The following is an 18,438-nucleotide window of genomic DNA, read 5'->3' as shown; positions in this document are numbered from 1 at the left end:
AAGTGCTCTCTTTGCAAATAAACCCAAAACATTACAAAACTTCCTCTTTACATGGAAGATCATGTTAAACCTGATAATTCGGTGAGAGAATAATTCATATTTAGAAACAGCTACTAGATAGACAAACTGAATCTCCAAAATCTCCTCTAGTGCCAACTGTTGAATTCATTATATATTCAGTCCAAAAATACCCACTGTGCTCTAGACACTGTTCCGGGCTGTGGAGCTACGTGAGGACAGACAAGTGTTCGGACCATACAGAATTTCTGCTCCAGGGACAGTAAGGCTGAACAGCAGGCTGATAAATACACAGGGGAGAAAACTATCAGGTAGGACAGCACTTTGCAGAGAATTAAAATGGGCGGCCACTTTAGGTTGGGTAGACAGAGATGGGTCTCTCAGAGGCAGCACCTTGAATTGAGATCCAAAGGGCGTGAGGCAGCACTGGGAAGATGGGACAAACTGCCACCTGGGAAGTTGATGCTGGTGTCTGTGAGCCTCTGCATTGCAAGCGTGAACTGCAGACACTGCAAACATTTCCAGGGAATGACTTGCAACCATTCCAAACACTGCTTTGGGAACTCTTCCGCTCTCTGCTTTAGTACTTAAACTGAAACACCGATACATCGACTAGTAAAACACCTCCATCCGAAGGAAACAGCCTTAACATAATCGGAACCTTACCTTTCCTCAGAGGCTTCTTAATGTCCAAGTGTCCTGAGCTTACCTGAGCTTACAACCCCAGCTAGAAATGATAGATCTGTTCTTCAGCAGGATGTACTGTTTGGAGCTCAAGCATGTGCTCTATCAGTATTTGGTACATAAAGAGACGGACATGAACATTTGCCAAGCTGCGACTTCCCCAGCTGAGTTCCCAGAGAGGATGGGTGTACCATATTCCACAGAGAGAGGATCATCCAGCACATCAAATTACAGCGCGTTTATAATAAGCCATTCAGATACGGTGCCCCACTGCCCACAGGAAATTCAACTTCCAGCCCGAACCTGAGGAATCCACTGTGGCTTTCCCCACCCAGGTCCACATACAAAGAGCAGTTAACAGAGTTACATGGGAAACAGACACACAATGACATACATTAGCACCTCTGAGATGCACAAGTGCCTTAAACTTACCCCTAGAGGCAGGGGAATAACACTTAAGTGCTCTTCATTCATTCATCCAGAATGAGCTGGCTGAAGGGGTAATTCAAGCACACAGCCCTGGCAAAAGAAAACAAGAAGGTGATAAGAAACCATTTTTTTATTACACTTTTGTAATTAAAGCTCAGTTTTTCAACATTGTACTGTATCTTGGGCTTGATTCAAAAAGGGAGCAACTAAAAAAAAAAAAAATCAGAAGTTAAAGTGGTTAACTATAAAGGAAATATGAGGGTCCTCCCCACATCCTAAACGGAGAAGCAGATTTACTCTAACCACATAGCCAAGCCATTTTACAGATAGATATATGGAGCGGGGGAAGAAAAGAGGGAGAAAGAACAGACAGAGGAGAAGAAATAGACAAATAGATGGTGGATTAGACAGCCAGACAAAGCCTAGTGTGATCAAGCCACAGCTCCAGGGCTGGGAGTAGAGTAGTGAGTAAAAGAGAAGGTCTCTGCTCTCAATGAAATGAACTTCATTCAAGCGGGAGAAAGCAGTCAAAACAACACAAGAAACAAATAAAAATATCCTACAGCAATATGTGCAATGTAGACACCTAAACAGGGATGATGAGATAGTGAGTTTGGACAAGTGGCTACTTTAAATTGGAAGGTCAGGAAATGACTCTCAGAGATGGCCAACAAGGCTGAGATCCCAGTGCTACTTTGAAGGAAATGATCTGCCGGGCAGAGGGACCAGCCAAGACCCTAATAAGAACCAGGGTGGCAGAGGCAGTTATCACAGACTGTGGGGCAGAATCCATATACAAGTGGGTTGAGTCAAAGAACGAGTTGCATTACTTATGAAGCAGGTGGTTTCTGGGTCCTCTCATATTATGGAGAACAATCCTTCTTCCGTTGTTTGATGTGCTGCCCAGTGACATATTAAAATTCGTGGCCCCATTAGTCAACATACCAGAAAGTACCTCCCTTTTCTTTCATTTTTAAAAATGTTAAACAGATTGCTTTCAGAGACTGAGACTTGTCTTTTTATAAGACATTTCACCTCGGCTATGTACATAAAATACTACTTTATGGTAATAATTGTGTACCGTGGGTTACAGCCTTGATAAAGAATGCAGGCTTCAGAGCCAAAAGATTGGGGTTCAACCCCTCAGCTTCCCCATTACCACCTGAGTGAGCCCAGCCTGATTATTTAAATTGTCTGAGCTTCTGGTTTCTTCTACTATGAAGCAGAAATATTATCTGTTTTGCAGGGTTATTCCAAGTACTTAATGGGATAACACGCATAAAATACTCAATTAACTGGCTGAAACATGAAATGCTCAATCGAAGTGGCAATAAAGTACTTTCATTATAAATAGTTGCTATTGGGAAAGGTGTGATTATCACAATGATTCATACTACAGAAATACACCTATATAACTTGACACAGAAGAGATAATAATTTTCATTTATATAGGTTCACAGACTATTCTATGGGTGGACCTTTAAAAACCAGTCCAAGCTCTCTCTCTTTAGGTGAGAATTTAAAACTAAAAGAGGTAGGCTGACTTGCCCAAGGTGATATAATTCGTCCAGAGAAAATTTTTAGAAACATGAAATATTTGGTCAAGAATGCCTGCCTCATTGGGGCACCTGGGTGGCTCAGTTGGTTAAGTGGCTGACTCTTGATTTCAGCTCAGGTCACGATCCAGGGTCCTGCGATGGAGCCCTGCATCAGGCTCTGTGCTCAGCAGGGAGCCTATTTAAGGATTCTCTCTCCTCTGCCCCACCTCCCCACCCCCTGCTTAAAATAAATTTAAGATTTTAAATAAATATTAGAAAAAATAATGCCTGCCTCTTATCCTATATAGATATAATTTCCTTTAATTTTTATTTTCTTTTAAGTAATTTCTATGCCCATCGTGGAACTCAAACTCACAATGGAAAATTGAAAAATCAGTGGCTTCTATCTAAATAGATTATACTGACAATTTTTAAAAGCCAAGAATTGTCCTATTTTGCTGATGGCCTAATAGATGGTTATTTACTAATCAAGAAATTATAAAATATAAGATCTGCTGCATTTAAACTTCTCCAACGATAATAACAGATATTGAGTCTCCAGTACCTATTATGTGACAGAAGCTTTCCATACATTAATTCTGAATACCCTGCCGTTTCATGAATGGGAGTTTTTTTATTCTCCAGGCCTTTCCCTACTAGGAATGCCTCCTTGGAGAACGAACTCCTAATTGCCCCTCAAGACCCAAGTTAAGTGGCGCCTGGGTGGCTCAGTTGGTTAAGGGTCTGCCTTCAGCTCAGGTGATGATCTCGGGGTCCTGGGAATGAGCCCCATGTCGGGCTCCCTGCTCAGCGGACAGACTGCTTCTCCCTTTCTCTCTCCCTCTGCCTCTCCCCCTGCTTGTGCTCGCTCTCTCTTTCAAATAAATAAAATCTTTAAAAAAAAAAAAAAAAGACCAAACTTAAGTATCCCCTCTCCCATGAAGCCTTCCCCGACCTCGTACCTCCCCCGGCCTCCACCAAGCCATGAGGCTCTATCCCGCCCTCATTGCCCTCACCACTCGATCAAATTTAGGCAATGGCATGCCGTGATTTCTTTCTCACTTGTCTGTCTCCTTAAACAGATTTTGATTGCTTTCCAAGTGAAGGGCTCATCTTACCTTTGCCTTCCTGACGTCTAGCAAAGTGTCTTACACCTGGGTGCTTAATAAATGTATGACATAGACTGGTGGATGAACTGATGCCCGTCTAGGCATTGCCATAAAGGTATTGTTTCAGATGTGATTCACCTTAAATCGGGAGACTCTTGAGTAAAGCAGATTGCCCTCCATGTGGGTGGGCCCCATCCAATCAACTGAAGGCCTAGAGAGCCAAGGCTGAGGTTTCCTGAAGACGCAATTCTGCCTCCAGATTGCAAAAGAGAACCCTGCCTGAGTGTCCAGCCTTCTACCGTGCAGAATTTAGACTCAAGATGGCAATGTCAACTGCAGCCTGAGTTTCCACACTGCTGGCTGGACCTATGGATTTGGGACCTGCTAGCCCCCACAATCACATGCAACAATTCCTTAAAATTTCTCTTTGGGGAGGACGGTGGGTAGGTAGGAAGACAGGCAGGCTCCTATTGGTTTTGCTTCTCTGGAGAATCCTGGTTCCTAGAACTACTAATAATTTTGGATTAAAATAATTTTAGGCAGGGTTACAGAATGTTTAAGTTGAGGCACATTGACTTCAACCTTGTTTGTTTTGCAGACGAAGAACGTGAGGCCCGTGAGGACAAATTAGAGCTGTCACACAGACCGTGGGCAAGAATGAGGACCCAAACTCAGATCGCCGAACTCGCTCAGCTATGTTCCCAGAACAGATGACATGGTTTTGTCACTGTGACAAATTAGTGGTTGCCAAGATTTCTTGGATCCCCATGTCTTCTTTGTGCCCTTTTCCACTTCCATATGAATTCCAAGGCCACATGAACAATTAATTTCCATCTGGTAGGATGGACGGCAACCCATTTTCATCAAGTGGATATTTTCTTAGTAGCACAGATGGGTTTGGGGTACCTGGTTGGCTCAGGCAGAGAGCATGTGATCTTGATCTCGGGGTCATGAGTTCAAGCCCCACGTTGGGTATAGAGATTACTTAAATAAAAACTTTAGGAAAAAATAGTGTAAATGGGTTTCAGCTACTAACTGATGCCATATTTTAAGGTGAGTTAACAACGGGACAGGCACTGCAATATCCTGTGACTACAGAAGATCTAACGGGGCCCTTTGTGTAGTGAAGTGCATGAGATGCAAGGCAGTGCTAAGTAACCTACATCTACAATAAAACTCTAGCAAGTTTACGTTTTCAGTTATACAAAGAGTGTGTTGTATCTCTAACAGTATATCGGCACCAAGTGTGGACAGAGGCATCAATCAACAGATCTCACTCATGAATGCCCGCCAGTCCTGGGGCCCAGGAGCTGCCTGCCGACTTGTCACCATGACATCAATTTAATTTAACATGAACTGATCTGACATCTTTCTCCCTTGATATTTGTGATGAAAAGCTGTTCACTTTTACAATGCTTTACAAAGATACTACCCTTTTAGTCTTCCCTAAAAGCTGAATATAATTGGACCTTCAGCCACATCACAGTTAAAGATAAAGGAAGGCCACACCTAAGAAAGCTACCACATTAATCAAGCTACGAGCTTATTGTCAAGCCCTGGGCTAAGTCACAGTGTCCAGTGTTTATAAAACTTTCACTGCTGAGCAACAAGAGTGTGAGAGCCTGCGGCCATCAGTGCAATGACCAGCACTGAAACTGGTGGGGAAGACAAAGATAAAGTTACTACTCCTTAACCCATGTCCTTAAAATAGGCTCCCCGACCCAACTACCTAAAAAGAATGCATTTCTCACCGAGAAATTTCCACAATTCACACCTTCTTCAAATTAAACCCATTTTCAACAAGTGGATATTTTCTTTTTTTTTTTTTTTTTTTTAAGATTTTATTTATTTGACAGAGAGAGAGGGAACACAAGCGGGGGGAGCGGGAGAGGGAGAAGCAGGCCTCCCACAGAGCAGGGAGCCCAATGCGGGGCTCGATCCCAGGATCCCAGACGCTTAACGACTGAGCCACCCAGGCACCCCGTGGATATTTTCTTAGTAGCATAGATCGGCTTGGGGCACCTGGTTGGCTCAGGCAGAGAGCATGTGATTCTTGATCTCGGGGTCATGAGTTCAAGCCCCTCTGTAACCACCATCTCTCTGAATTTAAAAAAAATGTTTTAAAATTTCTGGGTTTACTCTAGTCTTGCTATCAGTAGGCCGCTTATCAATTCAGCGACTCAATGTTTATAGTAAAACAAGATACTGGGAAGTTTTCCAGGAGCAAGAAATTCAACTCCATTAACCCCTCCCAGGAGCCGGGTCTCTGCCATCTGACAGAGCCTCCCCACCAGATCTCCATTCACAGGTGATTATCATCGCAGTCTCTCAGCCCATAGAGACTTCCGAGACATAACGGACAAACCCTCTGTGGCTCTCACTCCCAGGCAGGTGGTAAGACTGCCTTCATGACGGGACGAGCGCACCCGCCTCTCACGCTGAAACTTGCACCTTGTTCCTGCACAGTGCACTCTACTGGAATCAGATGCCGCCCTTAACAGAAAGAGACGGGACAGTCACCCGGTAGACAATAGAATGTTACAGAATCCACCATTCATGACAAAGGGATGACTAATTAAAATGAAAAGAGAAGTTTCAGTCTATCCTCCCCAAATGGCAGACTTCTATCCACAGGTAGCATACATTTACTGCTTAGCATGAACCAAGCTCCAGCAAGGTCCTTGTTATTTATAAAATGGCTCATGTGAAACACCGGGCCGGGGGAGTAGGGGGGGACCCTCAATGAGCAGCTGGAAGCAGGACGGGGCGTATCCATTTGGGCCACTATATTCCATAGGCTGGTTTCTGTTTAGAATAAGCCTTCCCTAGGATTCCCACAAAGTTCATGTATCCAGGGACAAAATTGAAGGACGCAAAAGCTGACCTGAGTGCCGGATGTGCAGGACATTTACTAAGTTAATTAAGGTCAATTCAGGGAGTATGTGTTGAACGTCTATTATGTTCAAGGCACTAGACTAAGTGCTGGGAATAGGATGTTGACCGAGAGCCTACAAACAAATAAGCCAGGGTCACAGAACATTGTGGGGACAACAGGGTCCAGAGGGGTAAGGTACTGTGGAAGCACAGAGTGGCCCCAAGCCCAGCCATCAAGACAGACCCAAATTCAATAATAATGCCCACATCACAAAAATTAGCTGGACTCACTGTCCCTGATACAGCAGAATGGATCTTTCTCCACGAGGATTCCATCAATGTTTTAAAACATGTCCACATATTCTTTGACACTGGTCCTATGGAGGAGGGTGGACCAGTCTATGCCCCCTCCCTTGAGTCGGCTTCAACCTATAGGAGCACAGCAGACTCGACATGACAGGATTTCCACAGGCAGGTCAGAAAAGGCCATACAGGGCGCCTGGGTGGCTCAGTTGGTTAAGCGACTGCCTTCGGCTCAGGTCATGATCCTGGAGTCCCTGGATCGAGTCCCGCATCAGGCTCCCTGCTCGGCAGGGAGTCTGCTTCTCCCTCTGGCCCTCCCCCCTCTCATGTGCTCTCTCTCATTCTCTCTCTCTCTCAAATAAATAAATAAATAAAAATCTTTAAAAAAAAAAAAAGAAAAGGCCATACATTTCCATCTGGTCTTCTCGGAGTCCTTCACCTGAAGCCCTGAGGGAGCATACACCTGGCATCATATTTGGTTTCCTCAATCCCTATGTTTACCTGACACTCATCACCGTATTTTCCAACACAAGCAAAGACACTAAGGATCCTATTCCATCCCGTGCCAAGACAAAAGAAACCGCCCCAGCATTGATGTGTTAAAGCCATCACTGCACTTTGGCTTCCAGACTGAGGATGACCCTCCTCCAGTTGACTGAAAGAACTCCAGGAATGGTGGGGAGGACCTTCTTTAGTACATTATGGCGGTACAAGAATCCTTAGCACTTCCAAAACCATGGTGTCTATGCACCACACTCACACATGAAGCGTTCAGGGACGCTTGCACCCACTTTAAAACACAGTGCTAGGCCCACAGGAAACAGACAGGAGCCAGGCAATCTCCTCATACATAAGACACTTAAAACTGTGTGTGGTCAGGAGACCACCTGGAGGATCATGACAGGAAACACCTGCCTGCCCCCGTTCTCCCCTGGGAGACAACTGTCCTGCCCATTTCTACCCTTTCTTCTAGCCCCGTCAACACTCAGAACCATCCCATCACCATACCTAGCATCCATTTAAAGAGAGGAGAGAGGGGCACCTGGGTGGCACAGTCGGTTAAGCATCCAATTCTTGGTTTCGTCTCAGGTCATGATCTCGGGGTCGTGGGATCAAGTCCCGTGTCGGGCCCCACACTCAGCATGGAGTCCACTTGCGTTTCTCTCTCCCTCTTCCTTTACCCCTCCCCCCTGCACTCTCTCTCACTGAAATAAACAAACAAATAAATAAATAAATAAAATTTTCCGAAAGGAAGATTCATGGGATTCCTGGCTGGCTCAGTCAGAAGAGCGTGTGACTCTTGATACTGGGGTCATGAGTTCGAGCCCCACATTGAGTGCAGAGATCACTTAAATAAAAAACTTTAATTAAAAAAAAAGGAAGGTTCATAAACAAACATAACAGGATGCTTGGGGGGGCGGGAATTGTTAAAAATGAAGCAGTACCTCCCACAGTTAACGGTCTTCTTAGATCTCTCTCCATCTATCATATTCTTGCACCTGTTTAGTTTGACCAACACAAGCTCTAAGCATAACAAGGCTCTCTAAGCACAACAGGCAAAATACCCCACATGAACAGCTAAAGAAACTACTGAAGGAAATTCTATCCATTTATTCGTTACACAGCTTACATTGGTGCAATATTATCATTTCCTCTACCCCCCATCCTTAGAGTGAGGGGAGTCTTCCTTTTCATTCAGTAACTGAAGAAGCATAGGGATAAAAGAATAAATGCAATCAAATGAGGTACCATCGAAAAACTTAAATTAGCAAATTAGCACAATACGATAACCTCTAAAAATGGCAAGCGACAGCACACAAGGAGAAGGTATCCTACCTACAATATGGATTCAAGTGCTCCTTCAGCAAAAGGGGGGAAAACTGAAAGGGCCTACTGACCTTAAAGCAGGAAACATTTGTACATCCCTTCAAAGGGCAGGCACCTGAAATGCACCTATAAAACTAATTCATCAACCACTTTTGTTTTTTGTTTGTTTTTTTTTTTAAAAGATTTTATTTATTTATTTGAGACAGAGAGAATGAGAGAGAGAGAGCACATTGGGGGGGGGAGGGTCAGAGGGAGAAGCAGACTCCCTGCCGAGCAGGGAGCCCGATATGGGACTCGATCCAGGGACTCCAGGATCATGACCTGAGCTGAAGGCAGTCGCTTAACCAACTGAACCACCCAGGCACCCCATCAACCACTTTTGTATCAAGAAGTATGTTCAAATCAGTTCCAGATCCTGAGCCATCCACAGGGAACCTCTCATTAAACAGCCTTCACTGAATACCTGTGGAATGAATGGCCCCGGGAAGCCGAAAAGGTCCAGAGCAAGGCTGACGGCATGCCTCCCACGCTGTGTGAGTGGACCCCAGGAAATAATGAATCGGGGTCGCCTACCTTTGCCACGGAGCTTGAATGAGCCAGAACTTTACCTCATTCCAAGCCTAGACGTAACTGCTGAAAAGGGGCGTATTATACAAAAGATATTTGTGGGGTTTTTTCCAGGAGATTTGTTTATATAGGCAGTGTAACCCAGGATCCCTTTCACAGTGCCTGGCAAGTAAATAACTGTTGAATGACTATATGGGGGAGAATGAGGGAAGGAAGGAATGATCAAATAGTGATGCAAATGATTTCAACCTTCCGTGGCAGGTGATTCAAGCAAGAACCCTTGGATTTCAGTAAACCCTGGAAAGATTTGTTCCCACGTGCTCTAACACTCCACACTGCCACATGGGCTACTGCAGGTGACTAAAATATTTCATCCTCCTAAACTTTCTGGAGCTGCCACACTTGTCCTCCCTAGAGACAGAGCACAAGCTAATACCTCAATGGACAAAAAAGTATTTTCAGACTGGCCCCCTCCCTGTAGACCTCCAGGAAACAATGATTTCAAAGTTATGAGCTCAACTGAGAAAGTTCATGCTATAGAACCCACCAGAAAAAGCATCAAGTTCTCCCCGAACAAGGTTCATCTTGACTGCTTTAACTGTTACCCTGGTGACATCTCACAGGTTCATCCCAAGGCTGGAGGATGTTGGTCAGGGCGTGAAACATTATTTCAGATGCTATTTTTATAGCAACATAATTCACAGCACTTGATGTCACTGTAACTTAAACATACTTGACACTTGAAGAGGCCACGTTGTTTTTACCTAACATTTCTGCTCCAAGTGAAATATTTAGGAAAGAGGACATCTGTGCCTATACATCCTTGCCTGCTTCTGAAAATAAAGAACTGGTGACGTTTGTAGTAAATTCTCCTTTAAACACCCTTCACAGATGTTCTAAGGTCCTCCCACTGACAAACAATACAAGCGAGATAAAAAGTAGCGGCTCACAGAGAAGGTCCCTGTGGTTCCCTTGTCAGCGGTATGGAAATCAGAGAGAAGGTTTTGAACAATGCTAACCAACACGAAACTGACAGCCATAGTACAGATAATGAGGTCTTTCTGGAAGGTGAGAGAAACACTTGCCAGAACACTGTTTTGGTTTTGGATTCAATTAATTTTACAGAAAGCAGCCCATGCTGGCATTCCGGTGATCACGCGGCTATCGCTGCTTCACTTCATGACCCAAGGAGCAAACCGACATCGGGAACTTTTTAAACAAAGCAAATCCTAAGACCCATAAAAATTCAACCTACAGCTTGACACTAGGTACACCCGAACCTTCAGGTGGATTAACTGTAGGTGACAAGTAGCCCATTTGACACTTAGTAACATTTAAGTCCCTACTAACAGCAAGGTGCTATGCTGGGCACTGTGAACACATGATGTAAGAATGAATCAGGCACAGCACCATTTATCGAAGGGCCTAGGGCTAGCAAGGGAGGAAAGACCGCAAAGACGTTATAAATTATATAAAGAGGCAAGACAAATCAGCCATCGGGGTGAGAGCAAGCTGGTGCTGTGAAAAAGAATGCCAGAAACTTCCCTTGGTTTAAAAAAAAAAAAAAAATGCATTGAATCTATCCAAAACAGACATTTTCAACAGCAATGCCACTAAGATTATCAACCGAAACTAGAGGAGAATATAGTTTGGATCCAGCTTAAAAAGAGAAGAAAGCAAAACATACTTACAAAAAAACATCAATCTCTAGAATGAAACAAACTACATAATTTTTTAAAGGGTTTGAAGGAGGGACACCTGGGTGGCTCAGTTGGTTAAGCATCTGCCTTTGGCTGAGGTCAGGATCCTGGGATCCTGGGAACAAACCCCCTGTTGGGCTCCTTGCTTAGCAGGGGAGCCTGATTCTCTTTCTCCCCCTTGCTCATGCTCGCTCTCTCTCTCAAATAAATAAGTAAATAAAATCTCTAAAAAAATAAATAAATAAACAAAGGGTTTGGAGGATGCAGGGAATCCATTTCCAGAGATGAAGGCAGATCCTACATCTGTATACAAGAGCAGGCTGGGATCCAGAAAGATGGTCCAGGGTGACAGCCTCTGAAGCATACAGAACGCCGGGCAGCAATGGGCTGGGAGTTCAGACCAGGACAAGATTAACGCCAGGCTCAAGGAAGAGCAGGGCGGCCTTGCTGGTGGACCCGGCCTTGACGTGAGGAAGCAGGGAGGCCATGCATTCTTATAAGGAGAGGGGGACAGCACAAAGGACAGAGAGACCAGGACCTGAGGCCCGGAGGACATGGACAAGCATGGAGCGTGATGCTGCACCAGGTGAAGTGAGTGCAGACGGGGAAGCAGATCAGGACGGCCCACGACGGACACCCCCAGAGTCTGAGCTGTCACTTGGGCTGTAGTCATTAGAAGACAACTTCGAGAGAAGTCACGTGCCAGCATCGGTGGGCCCCTCCTGCCAACACCAGACCAGCACCATCCATCTGTACTGAAGGACCATTAATTGAAAGGAGTTGGTAACAATGCAAATAAACTGGAAATCCCAGAGTGTGCTTGCAAAAGAGAAAAGAGCTCAGTCTTAAGAATGCTGGAGTGGGGGGGCGCCTGGGTGGCTCAGTTGGTTGGGCGACTGCCTTCGGCTCAGGTCGTGGTCCCGGCGTCCTGGGATCGGGTCCCGCGTCGGGCTCCCGGCTCGGCGGGGAGCCTGCTTCTCCCTCTGACCCTCTCCCCTCTCATGCTGTTTCTCTCTCTCTCTCTCTCTCAAATAAATAAATGGATAAAATCTTTAAAAAAAAAAAAAAAAAAAAAAGAATGCTGGAGTGGGGGCACCTGGGTGGCTCAGATGGTTGGGCGTCTGCCTTCGGCTCGGGTCGCGAACACAGGGTCCTGGGATCGGGTCCCGCATCGGGCTCCTGGTTCAGCGAGGAGCCTTGCTTGTCCCTCTGCCTCTCTCCCTGCTCATGCTTTCTCTCTCTCTCTCTCTCTCTGTATCTCTGTGTCTCAAATGAATAAATAGAGTCTTTAAAAAAAAAAAAAAAAAAAAGAATGCTGGAGTGTACGGTGAGGCGTTAGGGACAAAGCCGGGACCTGCCCCTTAGTCATTCACCCACGTCTCTAAACCTCATTTCCCTCCACGCAAAATAGAAAGGATCACATCCACCTTCCAGACTGTTGTGAAAACAAAATGAGAAAAAAAAAATCTTTAAATTAACTGCCATAGGGCCTGGTCCAAGTTAATAAAGGTTAGACAATAAATGTTCGTTCTCTCTTCTTGTCCTGGTTTCTGTAAAGCAGAAATAAATGCACGCTTTCTTCCACAGTGAGCAGTCCTAATAAAAACTCTGACTTATTTTTAACTAGCACAAGGCTAGCAAGATGACTCAGTAATGCCAAGGTTAGCCTCCATTACTAACAAATACTGTAAAACATTTTTTAAAAAATATTTCTTTAGGAACTGAGTAGGTAGGTAAATTATAAGTTAAAAGGAAAATGTAAATTGAGAAACCCGCACAGTCAGATTCAGAAACTGTTGTGTTTCCGTATCTATCACAATGTTCTAGAACTATTTTCATAATATTCTAAAATAATAATTAATTAGGTCATTGAAGCCTTCTCTAATGACAGAAAAGCATGGGAGCCTTCTGAAGGGTCAGGCTATCTACCACAGGGCTATATCTGAGTTTAGTGTAAGGCTAAGCCTATACGATTGTTGTGGGATTTTTTTTAAAAATTTCAATGTAATGCTACATCCAACTTGGGGCTCAAACCCATGACCCTGAGATCAAGAGTCGCACTGTCTACCAAATGAGCCAGCCAGGAGCCCCAGGATTGTTGTTCTTTAAAAATAAATTATCTGTCGGGGTGCCTGGGTGGCTCAGTTGGTTGGGCGACTGCCTTCGGCTCGGGTCATGATCCCGGGGTCCTGGGATCGAGCCCCGCGTCGGGCTCCCTGCTCGGCGGGAAGCCTGCTTCTCTCTCTCCCACTCCCCCTGCTTGTGTTCCCTCTCTCGCTGTGTCTCTCTCTGTCAAATAAATAAATAAATAATCTTTAAAAAAATAAATAAATAAATAAATTATCTGTCAACTAAGAAAGGTACGCAGCATGCTTTAGGAGTTTATAGAATAAGCAGCTTCCTGTTCTTCAAGCCCAATTTACTATGGGAATTGTTGAGAAATCAGCAAATGTTATGGCAAATGTATTAAATGTGAACTCTGTGTATGCAAAATTAAAAGAACTGGGGGGAATTTTAAATACTCAGTAGCTGGATGTAACTGAAAGTTTTGCTATGTTACGTGTTCGGGAGTTTGCTCTCCCCATGGCTGTCCATTCAGCATCCAATCTCCACCCTCTCTCGGGACCAAATCAGAGTCCACACCAAATAGCATCAAATTACTTACTGCATCTAACCTCCTTGTGCCTCCCTAAACAACTATAACCACAGAATTTCCCTAGATTGAAAGTATTTCAGACCTTTAATTGTAATTACTTCAGCATGGAATTTGCAACATATTTCCCAAGGGTATTTTAATATGTATTTCATAAGGATGAAAAATTAAATCTTCAATTGGAAAGTGGCTGCAAATGGAGAGGAGGTAGATAAGGACAGTAGCATATGCATTTCACGGCCCATGAATGAATGCTCCACCTCCTTCAGCCTCTTCAACCACTGCAGGAACTTGACACCCCAAGCCTCACACCCCAAATCAATTACTATTAATAACAGCTGCACCCCACCATCCTCGCCCAGAGCGGCACCTGCACCCCACCATCCTCACCCAGAGCTGCTCTGAGACCCAACTCTCTCTCACCACTCTACCAGCCTCCCCTCCATCCTCAAATTCCCCCAGGCCCTTGTGAGATGAACACTGATGGCCCCATCCCCAGCTCTATGGACAACTGAGAATCTAATACTATTTTAAGTAAGTACTGGGATTTGTTCTCAAGACAGAAAGTACATCAGTCATAGTTTAGGAACTAATAGCATCTTCATTCCTTAGGAAGAACTTAATAAACATGTAAGAGAAAGGCTTATTGAGAATAATTTAAAAAGCTATTGTCCTCAAAAAACCACTTTTTTTTAAAAGAAATAATGTTAAATAAACTTATCATTGTGTTCAATTTATTAGGTAAGATTAATATGCTTAAACCTTATCCAGATATTTTCAAGTCACAGTACACTCTTTTACAAAGACTAACGTTCCAAGTAAGTCACCTCTGATACAGAAAGGAACTCATGACTACATCTGTTGTTACTAATTATCTTTTGGTTGGAACCCCTGTATCCACAGCAGCAAATGAACAATAATATCCGCTATGGGTCAAGCATGGATTAATATGACTTCTGTACGACCTGGGACCACAAAAACACCATGAGTATGGTATTATACTTGCTGTGGGTCTTCCTGTGGATCACAAATGCAGCATCTTGGTCCTAGGGATGATCTACTATGACACTAAGGCTCTGGGAAAAGCACCTTCAGGTCTCTCTCCATCCAGACTCACACTCCCAGTGTGAATTTTCCACCTCCCAGACTCAAAGGGATTTTGTGGGGATTACTGATGTCTGAAAGATCTTTCATCTTTGGGGATGAAAGGAGCTAATGAGTATTTGTTGGGAAGCACTCCCACTCTGCCCTATGGGAAGGCTCGGAATTCTCTTCTGAGGGTGTCTGCTGCAGGTAGGAAAATGTTACGTTTGAAGTGGAAACTATGACAGACTTTTAATTATGGGGCGGTGGGGTAGCTAGCTGCTACACAGAAACAGGAGCCCTTCAATTCTAATTTTTCCTTGGCTGCAGCGGTGGGTGTGACCTCGAGCCTCACCTTCTGGCTCTGTAAATCCAGGTTAAGCACACAGAGCCCCCTCTGAGAAGCAGGGCTTCTAATCAGAGGAAATCAAAGTAGAAACATCTGCACATACTGCAATTCTATAGAGTCCGATTTGGCTATATAGTCTCAGGCGCTTCTTTAACACTACTTAGTCAATAAGAAACAGGAAAAGAGCCATGGACAACTAAAAATGGATAATAATGCAATCTCCTACAGGGTTTTTATCAAGTCCTGTGATGTTTCAACTTGAACAGCAAACTTTAAGCATGATAAAAACCTACTTACAAGTGGCATCTAAAAGAAAATCGATTTAGGTCCTAATAAGAAATGTGGAGTTTAATTCTAACCGTTGACTATCGTTTCTCTAGGAACACTTTTCATTTGTCACAAAATCTAAGAAATGCTCCCTGCACAACTTCTTGCATACCTGTTCTCTACAGGGTTCCTTCACTTCCCCGCCCCCCCCCCACCACTTCCCGCCTCCCTCCCAAGCTCCCCCACGCCTCCACCCACCTCCACCATGTTGCTCAGCCTGAGCTTGGTCTGCCTCTGTCCACCTTCAACATCCTTCCTTCTGGGTGGCTTTGTGGCTTTCACCACTGCTCACGACAGCCGAGGCTCCATCCCCAGCTTTCATGGCTCTTGCGGACCTACTGGCTGTGCCCCCTCAAAATCAAGAAGACCCAAACTAAAGTTACTATTTCCAACCCTACGTTGCCCCCAGATAACCCCGTTCTGGGTACCCAAACCAGGATACTGGCCCCCTCTCTGGCAACTGTCACAAGACAGAAGGCTGTCAGTTACCCCAGGCAGGCGGCTGCCTCATCTTCAAGTTAGATGCCAGTAAATCCTCAGGCTCCTCCTTCCTCACTATCTTCTTCACATGGGCCTCCCTGTCCTTTGGCAGCCTGCAGGAGCTGACCCCAGCCCTGCCTCTACTGCTTCCTGCTGCCTGTTTCTAGTCCTTTCTCCATCCACACATCTCCCCACCATACAGCAGCCAGAGGAAAATTCTAAGGCACAAGTCTGATCCTGTTACCTTCCGGTTTGAAGCCTTTCAATATGATTACAAGTCCCAGACTGCTTTTCATGGCAAAAGAAACTCCACTGGCCCTCCCAGCTCCTGTCCTATGGGCCCCCGATGCAGCTCCCTGCAGCCCATAGCATACCATGTATCCCAGTGCCTCCACGCCTTCCCTCCCTGCTAAACTGCCCCCCTCCGCTTCAACGGCAAATGTCTCTTCACTCCAAAGACCAATTCACATGGCTCTTCTGAGACAGCCTCCCTAACATCATATATGAGGGATAAACAATCTTTACTTTCAGATATATCACTGCTCTGGGGTCAAATCTCTATCAGAGCACTCACCACACTTTGCAGAAACTCTTTGCCCATCTGCTTCACTAGGGCACAAACTCTGTTCAAGGAGACTTTCTTCAGCATTCCTAACATGGGGCATGGAAAAGTCTGCATGAGCAATAACTGTTCAATGAGTGAATGACGTAATAAACAAATCCATGTTCTGGAATACAGCAGTTTAATCTATTAAACCCATTCTAAAATGCTCCATCCACTTTTTTCCTATCATCTGGAAAACCAAAGTAACTTCTGGTCCAAGAGTCTCCACGTCTTGATGAAGATCACAGAGAGACACGCCCCAAAGTTGTCTGGGAAGCCAAAGTGCACCTAATTCATGTCTATAATGCGCAAACACACTTTTAAAAAAAAATATTGCTTATGCATTCAAAGCCCAAGCTGAACCAGAGGCTTAGCAGTAAAGACACACTTAAATAAAGGCACTTTCTTGGGAACTGAGTCCAACCTCTCCTCAGGGCATCATCATCCCAACATAAATTTTCCTTTAAAAGACTAAGACAATTAATTTACCTCATGTTTTTAAGCCCTTTTGCCCTTGGTTATTTATCATTTCCCAGTTTAACTCATCATAAAGAAATTCCTGAAGAACAGCCTTAAAGACAGGAAGGATATGCTTGCCAGAAACCTTTCTTAATGAATACAGACCATACCGTAAAGGTTTTTTTTTGTTTTTGTTTTTGTTTTTAAAGATTTTATTTATTTATTTGAGAGAGAGAGAGAACACCTGAGAGGGGATAGGGTCAGAGGACGAAGCAGACTCCCTGCCGAGCAGGAAGCCCGATGCGGGACTCGATCCAGGGACTCCAGGATCATGACCTGAGCCGAAGGCAGTCGCTTAACCAACTGAGCCACCCAGGCGCCCCAAAGGTTTTTTGTTTTGTTTTGTTTTGTTTTTGAATAGCCAAAGTAAACCAAATTTCAACTTTAAAAAGAAGTAGCTGTCCAGATAGCACAGTGCAGTTGATACGTAGGATGATAAAATTCATGGCACAGGTGAAAAAAGGAAAGACAATCTATTTCTTCAATATCCCATTATTTCCACTGCCTTTAGTTACGTAATGGTGGGAAGCTACATCATGACTCAAAACTGTGGACACAGCAAATCATCTGAACTTGTTTTTATTTTTCTTATATATTTCATATATATATATATATATTATACACATATCTATCTTATATATTTGAGCTGCGATACACGAGTACTACCATGCAGGGTCTCTCTTCTATGCTGAAAATACTGTGTACAACCACATCGGCCATCAACTTCTTCCACACTTTGAAAATGTAATTCCTTGTGTGCATCTATTTCTTATTTTCTTTTGGTGTCTAACTTCAAACAGGCACAGAGGACTATACTTTACCGAGACCATCTGCAAATCCATGCTGCTCTACAGACTGACAGGTTTCCTCAAAGGGGTGGCGATCTGCTTCCAGTTGACTGGAGCGCTAGTCATTCTCAGATTCTCTTGAACCGAACAATGGAATATCAGCTGACATGTTTACTAACAGCTCCCAGTGGCTATAAAGGATTATATAAGTCACCAGGCAGGTTCTCCTTACTCACAGAACCAGAATAGAGGAGCTGATAGTTTGAAGTCAACAGAGAGAGAAAGTGCTCTCTGAGGGAAGGGCAGTCCCGGACATAAGTCTGCCTCCGCCCCTGTCTTAGTCAGGGCTGCAGTGATTGCACGCTTAATGTGTGTAAAGCACCCAGCACGGACCTCTCTCCTCCAAGCTCCAGGTTGCCTACCTACCACTTCCACCTGGGGTTTCAGGGCAATGGAAAGTCACCCCCCTCCCCGACCCACCCCGCAGCCTACCTCCAAGGCCTGCTGATTGCTCCTCCTCGGTATCTGCCCAGTGCGTCTGGCTCTCTCCATCTCCTCTCCTGGCACCCCGCCACACCATTGCTCT

General features: G+C 44.6%; 1 protein-coding gene across 2 annotated transcripts in view; it reads right to left on the bottom strand.

Annotated features, from left to right (window-relative positions):
* The window catches only part of TIAM2 (TIAM Rac1 associated GEF 2), a 225,615-nt gene that overhangs the window by 131,739 nt on the left and 75,438 nt on the right, over positions 1 to 18,438 (bottom strand). For both annotated transcript variants that reach the window (XM_081829177.1, XM_081829179.1), the window contains exon 2: positions 1,135 to 1,221. The gene's annotated coding sequence lies outside the window, so the exon portion shown is untranslated. The remainder of the gene's footprint in view (positions 1 to 1,134; positions 1,222 to 18,438) is intronic.

The sequence above is a fragment of the Leptonychotes weddellii genome, chromosome 8, assembly GCF_054177405.1.
Source record: "Leptonychotes weddellii isolate Sample4059 chromosome 8, ASM5417740v2, whole genome shotgun sequence".
NCBI lineage: Eukaryota > Metazoa > Chordata > Mammalia > Carnivora > Phocidae > Leptonychotes > Leptonychotes weddellii.
This window is presented reverse-complemented; position numbering and strand designations above follow the sequence as displayed.